The sequence below is a fragment of the Neophocaena asiaeorientalis genome, unplaced genomic scaffold (assembly GCF_003031525.2).
Source record: "Neophocaena asiaeorientalis asiaeorientalis breed wild unplaced genomic scaffold, Neophocaena_asiaeorientalis_V1.1 scaffold327, whole genome shotgun sequence".
Taxonomy (NCBI): domain Eukaryota; kingdom Metazoa; phylum Chordata; class Mammalia; order Artiodactyla; family Phocoenidae; genus Neophocaena; species Neophocaena asiaeorientalis.
In genome coordinates this window covers 244,382-254,901 of record NW_020174560.1, presented here as the reverse complement: position 1 = coordinate 254,901, position 10,520 = coordinate 244,382, and positions in this window count along the sequence as shown.

Below are 10,520 nucleotides of genomic sequence, written 5' to 3'. Positions count from 1 at the left end.
CCCCCATCCCACCCATCCAGGTAAACACAGAGCACTGAGCTGATCTCCCTGTGCTACATAGCATGTTCCTACTAGCTATCTACTTTACACATAGTAGTGTATATTTGTCAATCCTAATCTCCCAGTTCATCCCACCCTCCCCTTCCCCCACTGTGTCCACATGTCCGTCCTTTACATCTGTACCGCTATTCCTACCCTACAAATAGGTTCATTTGTACCATTTTTCTAGATTCCGCATATATGCGTTAATATACGATATTTGTTTTTCTCCATTTCTGTTACAGTGTCTTTTTTTTTATCTCTAGCATTTCGTTTTGATTCTTTCTTAAGATTTCCATCTCTCTGCTTATATGGCACTTCTGTTCCTGCATGCAGTCTACGTTATCCATTAGAGCACTTACTATATTAATAATAGTTGTTTTAAATTCCCTGCCTGATAATTCCATGTCTGGTTATGATGTTTGCTCTATGTCTGGTTATGATGTTTGCTCTGTCTGTTCAAATTGTGGTTTTTGCCTTTTGATATGCCTGGTAATTTTTTCTTCATAGTCAGACATGATGTACTGGCCCAAATGAATTGCTGTAATAGGCCTTCAGTAATGTTGTGGTGAGGGGATGGGGGAGGGGAAGCCTTCTATATTCCTATGGTTAGGTCTCAGTCTTTTAGTGACCCTATGCCTTTGGAATGTGAACTTCACAATGTTTCTCATTTTTTCTCCCCAAGTGAGACAGAATGGCTAGAGTGGGCTGGAGTTGGGTATTTTCCTTCTCCTACATGAAAGTCTAGAATCAGCTGCAGCTGATTATCTCCCTTGCCCCATGTCAGTTAGACTTTGCTAATACGTCAATAGATTAGTATAGTTACAACTATAGTATGGCTAACTAGTTCACCTGAGGTTGGACCTTGTTAAGAACAGTGTTCTGCCATATTTTTAAATGTTTACTTTTTTTCTTTCCCTATTGGAAGCACAAGGGGATTTTTCTCTGATATTTCTGTGGCACCTGGTCAAGCTCCTGGCAGTAAATCTCACAATATTGTGGGGTTCGCCTGATGATTGGGTCCCTCTGGGATTTTAATTCTCAGGCTTGTCCACGCTGAGCCTCCAGCAAATAGTCAATTACAGTTCAGGTTTTTCTACTCAGGAACTGGTTCTCACGGTGGTCTCTGCTGGCACGTCTGTGTTCCTGTAAGCTAGGACTGTCTGTATTTGCTCCCATATAAATTTTAGAATTTTTTTATATTTCTGTGAAAAGTGCTATTGACATTTTGAAAGAGATTACATTGCATCTGTAGATTGATTTGGGTAGAATGGACATTTTAACAGTGTTAATTTTTCCGATCTATAAACATGGGGTATCTTTTCATTTATTTGTGTCTTCAATTTCTTTCATCAGTTTTATTGTTTTTGTGTACAGATCTATCATTTTTTTTTTGGTTTATTCCTAGGTATTTTATTCTTTTTGCTTCTATAATAAATGGTTTTGTCTGCAACAATTATGATATTTGTCTTAAATATATTTTGAAGTGAGATCATATATGTATTCTGAATAGATTGGATAAAGGGTTTGAGAAAGAGAAGACTCAACATCACCCTAAGATTTGTACTCTGAAAAAGTTGACAGTTTGAATTATCACTAGGTGAGATGTGGAAGAATGAGGCTAAAGCTGGAGGTTTGAGGGAGAAGTTTATGTATAGAGTCTTGGCTATGTTAATTTTAATATAACTATTAGGTATTCAAGTGGAGATGCAAGTAAGCATTGGATAAAAGTCTGGAGTTCAGGAAGAGGAATGAGATAGAGATATAAATTTGGGGGCATGGGTGTGCATATGCTAGTTAAAGCTTTGAGACTGTATAAGACCCCAAAGGAGTGTAAATAGAGAAAGAGGAATCCAGAGTAACTCAAGGTTAAGAGATCAATAATTTTGTAAAATCAGAAAGAATGAGAAATGGTCACAACAAGTTACAGCCCTGGGAAAGAATAGCTTGACAAGAATATTGGAATTCAAGAAAAAGAGAATGGGAGGTTTGAGCCAAATCTCATAGACATGGTGACCTTATTTGATTTCTTGGCCCTATAAGAATACTATGTGAATTTGTTGCTGGAGTTTCTTTCTACACTAATCATTTGAATTCAACACCGGTGGGATGAATGCAAGTGTTTTGTTTTTGTTTTGTTTTGTTTTTTTTTTTTTGCATTAGTAATCCTGCCTAAAATGCAGGGTTCTATGAAATTGTCAGAGACAGCAATGGTAAAATCCCCAAATGCCAATTTCCTAGAATTTTGGACATGTTTCTTGTTTCATCAGAATAACCAATGACATAATTTACTCAAGAATCCAGAGAACATAACTTGCTCTTGATATGGGTTAGGGATAGATAATTCCATCAATTTGTTGTTATATCAGTTTCAGAGTCAAACGGCAAGGAATTGAGGGAGGGGGGGCATACAGACATGTTGTTTCATATAATAAATGAGCCCTACTAGGTCACACAGTTCTATAGGGTGATGAGGTGCCCCTAATTATATTAAAGTTTGTTGTTATTATTTTAGCATTAACCCAAATTTTATAATTTATGATTCGTAGGAGGAAAAGGAATAACTGTGCTTTGTACAGCTGTGGGGATTTATCAATAATCCAACTATCATTCAACTCTGGCAATTATAGAATTAAAAAAAAAAGTTTTGTTTTATTTATTTTAATTCATCTGCAGGACCTTATTACTCTTTAGTATGAAAAAGATGGAATAATATATTTTTGAAATAAGACAAGTTTCTGGACTAAATATACAATATGAAAAAAAAGTTTTAGTGCATGGGTATCAATATTTTTCTGTTAGGCAGAGGAATACATTAAAACTATTCTGGGGTGGTCATAACTGAATTGAATAAAATCAGCGCTTTTTCTTTTTAACATATTTATTGGAGTATAATTGCTTTACAATGATATGTTAGTTTCTGCTTTATAACAAAGTGAATCAGTTATACATATACATATATTCCCATATCTCTTCCCTCTTGCATCTCCCTCCCTCCAACCCTCCCTATCCCGCTCTTCTAGGTAGTCACAAAGCACCGAGCTGACCTACCTGTGCTATGCAGCTGCTTCCCACTAGCTATCTATTTTACGTTTGGTAGTGTATATATGTCCATGCCACTCTCTCACTTTGTCACAGCTTACCATTGCCCCTCCCCATATCCTCAAGTTCATTCTCTAGTAGGTCTGTGTCTTTATTCCCGTCTTACCCCTAGGTCCTTCATGACATTTATTTTTTCTTAGATTTCATATATATGTTAGCATATGGTATTTGTCTTTCTCTTTTTTGACATATTTCACTCTGTATGACAGACTCTAGGTCCATCCACCTAATTAAAAATAACTCATCTTATTTCTTTTTATGGCTGAGTAATATTCCATTGTATATATGTGCCACATCTTCTTTATCCATTCATCTGATGGTGGACACTTAGGTTGCTTCCATATCCTGGATATTGTAAATAGAGCTGCAATGAACATTTTGGTACATGACTCTTTTTGAATTATGCTTTTCTCAGGGTATAGGCCCAGTAGTGGGATTGCTGGGTCATATGGTAGTTCTATTTGTAGCTTTTAAGGAACCTCCATACTGTTCTCCATAGTGGCTGAACCAGTTCACATTCCCACCAGCAGTGCAAGAGTGTTCCCTTTTCTCCACACCCTCTCCAGCATTTATTGTTTCCAGATTTTTTGATGATGGCGATTCTGACTGATGTGAGATGATATCTCATTGTAGTTTTGATTTGCATTTCTCTTACGATTAATGATGTTGAGCATTCTTTCATGTGTTTCTTGGCAATCTGTATATCTTCTTGGGAGAAATGTCCATTTAGGTCTTCTACCCATTTTTGGGCAGATTCGGTTGTTTGTTTTTTTTTGTTATTGAGCTGCATGAGCTGCTTGTAAATTTTGGAGATTAATCCTTCATCAGTTGCTTCATTTGCAAATATTTTCTGCCATTCTGAAGGTTGTCTTTTGGTCTTGTTTATGGTTTCCTTTGCTGTGAAAAAGCTTTGAAGTTTAATTAGGTCCCATTTGTTTATTTTTGTTTTTATTTCCATTTCTCTAGGAGGTGGGTCAGAAAGGATCTTGCTGTGATTTATGTCATAGAGTGTTCTGCCTATGTTTTCTTCTAAGAGTTTGATAGCTTCTGGACTTACATTTAGGTCTTTAAACCATTTTGAGTTTATTTTTGTGTATGGTTTTAGGGACTGTTCTAATTTCATACTTTTACATGTACCACCCAGTTTTCCTAGCACCTCTTATTGAAGAGGCTGTCCTTTCTCCACTGTACATTCCTGCCTCCTTTATCAAAGATAAGATGACCATATGTGTGTGGGTTTATCTCGGGCTTTCTATGCTGTTCCATTGATCTATATTTCTATTTCTGTGCCTGTACCATACTGTCTTGATTACTGTAGCTTTGTAATGTGGTCGGAAGTCAGGGAGCCTGATTCTTCCAGCTCCGTTTTTCCTTCTCAAGATGGCTTTGGCTATTCGGGGTCTTTTGTGTTTCCATACAAACTGTGAAATTTTTTGTTCCAGTTCTGTGAAATATGCCAGTGGTTATTTGATAGTGATTGCATTGAATCTGTAGATTGCTTTAGGTAGTAGAGTCATTTTCACAATGTTGATTCTTCCCATCCAAGAACATGGTATATCTCTCCATCTATTTGTATCATCTTTAATTTCTTTCATCAGTGTCTTATAATTTTCTGCATACAGGCCTTTTGTCTCCTTAGGTAGGTTTATTCCTAGATATTTTATTCTTTTTGTTGCAATGGTAAATGGGAGTGTTTTCTTGATTTCACTTTCAGATTTTTCATCATTAGTATATAGGAATGCCAGAGATTTCTGTGCATTAATTTTGTATCCTGCTACTTTACCAAATTCATTGATTAGCTCTAGTAGTTTTCTGGTAGCATCTTTAGGATTCTCTATGTATAGTATCATGTCATCTGCAAACAGTGACAGCATTTCTTCTTTTCCGATTTGGATTCCTTTTATTTCCTTTTCTTCTCTGATTGCTGTGGCTAAAACTTCCAAAACTATGTTGAATAAGAGTGGTGAGAGTGGGCAACCTTGTCTTGTTCCTGATCTTAGTGGAAATGGTTTCAGTTTTTCACCATTGTGGATGATATTTGCTGTTGGTTTGTCATATGTGGCCTTTACTATGTTGAGGTAAGTTCCCTCTGTGCCTACTTTCTGCAGGGGTTTTACGATAAATGGGTGTTGAATTTTGTTGAAAGCTTTCTCTGCATCTATTGAGATGATCATATGGTTTTTCTCCTTTAATTTGTTAATATGGTGTATCACGTTGATTGATTTGCATATATTGAAGAATCCTTCCATTCCTGGAATAAACCCCAATTGATCATGTTGTATGATCCTTTTAATGTGCTGTTGGATTCTGTTTGCTAGTATTTTGTTGAGGATTTTTGCATCTGTGTACATCAGTGATATTTGCCTGTAGTTTTTTTTCTTTATGACATCTTTGTCTGGTTTTGGTATCAGGGCGATGGTGGCCTCGTAGAAGGAATTTGGGAGTGTTCCTCCCTCTGCTATATTTTGGAAGAGTTTGAGAAGGATAGGTGTTAGGTCTTCTCTAAATGTTTGATAGAATTCGGCTGTGAAGCCACCTGGTCCCGTGCTTTTGTTTGTTGGAAGATTTTTAATCACAGTTTCAATTTCAGTGCTTGTGATTGGTCTGTTCATATTTTCTATTTCTTTCTGATTCAGTCTTGGCAGGTTGTGCATTTATATAAATTTGTCCATTTCTTCCAGGTTGCCCATTTTATTGGCATAGAGTTGCTTGTAGTAATCTCTCATGATATTTTGTATTTCTGCTGTGTCAGTTGTTACTTTTCCTTTTTCATTTCTAATTCTATTGATTTGAGTCTTCTCCCTTATTTTCTTGATGAGTCTGGCTAGTGGTTTATCTATTTTGTTTATCTTCTCAAAGAACCAGCTTTTAGTTTTATTGATCTTTGCTATCGTTTCCTTCATTTCTTTTTCATTTATTTCTGATCTGATTTTTATGATTTCTTTCCTTCTGGTAATTTTGGTTTTTTTTGCTTGTTTGTTTTTATTTCTCTAATTTATTTAGGTGCAGGGTTTGTATGTTTATTCGAGATGTTTCCTGTTTCTTAAGTTAGAATTGTATTGTTATATACTTCCCTCTTAGAACTGCTTTTGTGGCATCCCATAAGTTATGGGTCGTCGTGTCTCCATTGTCATTTATTTCTAGGTATTTTTTGATTTCCTCTTTGATTTCTTCAGTGATCCCATCATTATTAAGTAGTGTATTGTTTAGTCTCCATGATAGTCTGTGTCTTTTGGTGGGAGAATTTAATCTATTTACATTTAAGGTAATTATCAATATGTATTTTTTTATTACCATTTTCTTAATTGTTTTGGGTTTGTTATTGTACGTCTTTTCCTTCTCTTGTGTTTCTTGCCTAGAGAAGTTCCTTTAGCAGTTGTTGTAAAGCTGGTTTGGTGGTGCTGAACTCTCTCAGCTTTTCCTTGTCTGTAAAGGTTTTAATTTCTCCATCAAATCTGAATGAGATCCTTGCTGGATACAGTAATCTTGGTTGTAGGTTTTTCTCCTTCATCTCTTTAAATATGTCCTGCCAGTCCCTTCTGGCTTGCAGAGTTTCTGCTGAAAGATCAGCTGTTAACCGTACGGGGATTCCCTTTTGTGTTATCTGTTGATCTTCGCTTGCTGCTTCTAATATGTTTTCTTTGTATTTAATTTTTGATAGTTTGATTAATATGTGTCTTGGCATGTTTCTCCTTGGATTTATCCTGTATGGGACTCTCTGTGCTTCCTGGATTTGATTAACTATTTCCTTTCCATTATTAAGGACCTTTTCAACTATAATCTCTTCAAATATTTTCTCAGTCCCTTTCTTTTTCTCTTCTTCTTCTGGGACCTCTATTCGAATTTTGGTGCATTTAATGCTGTCCCAGAGGTCTCTGAGACTCTCCTCATTTCTTTTCATTCATTTTCTTTATTCTGCTATGCAGTAGTTATTTCCAGTATTTACCTTCCAGGTCACTTAGCCATTCTTCTGCCTCAGTTATTCTTCTATTGATCCATTTAAGAGTATTTTAAATTTCATTTATTGGGTTGTTTATCATTGCTTGTTTCCTCTTTAGTTCTTCTAGGTCCCTGTTAAATATTTCTTGCATTTTCTCGATTCTATTTTCAAGATTTTGGATCATCTTTACTATCATTATTCTGAATTATTTTTCAGGTAGATTGCCTGTTTCCTCTTCATTTCTTAGGTCTGGTGGGTTTTTATCTTTCTCCTTCATCTGCTGTGTGTTTTTCTGTGTTCTCATTTTGCTCATTTTACTGTGTTTGGGGTCTCCTTTTTGCAGGCTGCAGGTTCGTAATCCCCGTTGTTTTTGTTCTCTGTCCACAGTGGCTAAAGTTGGTTCAGTGGGTTGTGTAGGCTTCCTGATAGAGGGGACTAGTGCCTGTGTTCTGGTGGATGAGGCTGGATACTGTCTTTCTTGTGGGCAGGTACACGTTTTGTGGTGTGTTTTGGGGTGTCTGTGGCCTTATTGTGATTTTAGGAGCCTCTCTGCTAATGGGTGTGGTTGTGTTCCTCTCCTGCTAAGTTGTTTGGCAAAAGTGTCCAGCACTGTAGCTTCCTGGTCATTGAGTGAAGCTCGGTGTTGGTGTTGAGATGGAAATCTCTGGTAGATTTTTGCCATTTAATATTACGTGGAGCTGGGAGGTCTCTTGTGGACCAGTGTCCTGAAGTTGGCTTTCCCATTTCAGAGGCACAGCATTGACTCCTGGCTGCAGCACCAAGCGCCTTTCATCCACATGGCTCAGAATAAAAGGGAGAAAAACTAGAATGAAAGAAAGAAAGAGGATAAAATAAAATAAAGTAAGATAAAATAAAGTTATTAAAATCAAAAATAATTATTAAGAAAAAGTTTTTATTAAGTAAAAAACAAACAAACACAAAATATAGGACAGACAGAACCCTAGGTAAAATGTTGAAAGCAAAGCTATACAGACAAAATCTCACACAGAAGCATACACATACACACTCACAAAAAGAGGAAAAGGGGAAAAAATAATATTTCTTGCTCTCAACGTCCACATCCTCAATTTGGGATGTTTTGTTGTCTATTCAGGTATTCCACCGATGCAGGGTACCTCCAGTTGATTGTGGAGATTTAATCTGCTGCTCCTGAGGCTGCTGGGAGAAATTTCCCTTTCTCTTCTTTGTTCACATAGCTCCCGGAGTTCAGCTTTGGATTTGGCCCTGCCTCTGCATGTAGTTCACCGGAGGGTGTCTGTTCTTTGCTCAGACAGGACAGGGTTAAAGGAGTAGCTGACTTGGGGGCACTGGCTCACTCAGGCCAGGGGGAGGGATGGGCATGAAGTGCGGGGTAAGCCTGTGGGGACAGAGACCAACGTCATGTTGCACCAGCCTGAGGCACGCTGTGCGTTCTCCCGGGCAAGTTGTCCCTGGATCACGGGACCCTGGCAGTGGCAGGCTGCACAGGCTCCCGTGAGAGGAGGTGTGGGTTGTGACCTGTGCTTGAATCATCTGCTGTGTGTTTTTCTGTCTTCTCATTTTGCTTATCTTACTGTGTTTAGGGTCTCCTTTTTGCAGACTGCACGTTCATAGTTCTTTTTGTTTTTTGTGTCTGTCTCCAGTGGCTAAGGTTATTTCAGCGGGTTTTGTAGGTTCGCCAACCCCAGTCCTCTCCCTGCGCTCCGTCCAAAACCGAAACCCGAGCCTCAGCTTGCAGCCCCGCCCGCCCCAGCGGGTGAGCAGACAAGCCTCTCGGGTTGGCGAGTGCCGGTCGGTACAGATCCTCTGTGCGGGAATCTCCCCGCTTTGCCCTCCGCACCTGTCGCTGTGCACTACTCCGCGGTCCCGAAGCTTCCCCTTCCGCCTCCCGCAGTCTCTGCCCGCAGATGGGCTTCCTAGTGTGTGGAAACTTTTTCTCCTTCACAGCTCCCTCCCACTGGTGCAGGTGCCGTCCTTATTCTTTTGTCTCTGTTTTTTCTTTTGCCCTACCCAGGTACGTGGGGAGTTTCTTGCCTTTTGGGAGGTCTGAGGTCTTCTGCCAGCCTTCAGTAGGTGTTCTGTAGGAGTTGTTCCACGTGTAGATGTATTTCTGGTGTATCCATGGGGAGGAAGGCGATCTCCGCGTCTTACTCTTCCGCCATCTTCAAGGTCTGTTCGATCAAATGGGATTTATTCCAGTGGTGCAAGCATGTCAATGTCTGCAAATCAATGTGATACACCACATTATGAAAACAAAGCATAAAAGTCACCTGATCATTTCAATAGATTCAGAAAAAGCATTTGACAAAATTTAAATCCATTCGTGGTAAAAACTCTCAAAAATTTGGTATAGAGGGAACATACAACACAGTAAATGTCATTTATGATAAACCCACAGCTAACATTATACTCAGTGATAGAAAACTGAATGCTTTTCCTCTAAGATGAGGAGCAAAACATGGATGCCCACTCACCACGTCTATTTAACATAGTATTGGAAGTCCTAGCCACAGCAACCAGATGATAAAAAGAAATAAAATGCATCCAAATTGGAGGAAGAAAAATAAAACTGTCACTATTTGCAGATGACATAATAACATATATTGAAAACCCTAAAGACACTACCAAAAAACTGTTAGAACTAATAAATAAATCTGGTTAAGTTACAAGATATAAATCAGTTGCATTTCTATACACTAATAATGAACTACCTGAAAGAGAAATTTAAAAAAAAAAAAAAATCTCATTTACAATCAAACCAAAAATAAAATGTCTTGGAATACATTTAACCAAGGAGTTAGAAGACCTGTACTCTTAAAACTATAAAACATCAATGAAGGAAATTGAATATGATACAAATAGAGGAAAAAATATATCTTATGGTTATGGACTGGAAGAATCAATATTGTTAAAATGTCCATACTACCCAAAGCAATCTACAGATTCATTGCAATCCCTATCAAAATACAACATTTTTTACAGAACTAGAACAAATAATCCTAAAATTTGCACGGAAACACAAAATACCCTGAATAGTCAAACTAATCTTGAGGAAAAAAGGAACAAAGCTGGAGGTATCACACTCCCTGACTTCAGACTATATTACAAAGCTACAGTATGGAACTGGCACACGTAACAGACATGTTCAATGCAATAGAAAAGATAGTCCAGAAATAAACCCACACATGTATGGTCAATTAATGTATGACAAAGAAGGCAAGAATATACAATGGGCAATAAGTGGTGTTGGGAAAATTGGACAGCTACATGCAAAAGAATGAAATTAGAATGTTTTCTCATACCATAAAAAAACGAACTCAAAATCGATTAAAGTCTTTAATTGTAAGACCTGAAACCATGAAACTCTTAGAAGAAGATATAGGCAGTGTGCTCTTTGGTAGTCTTAACAATACTTTTTTGAATCTGTCTCCTAAGGCAA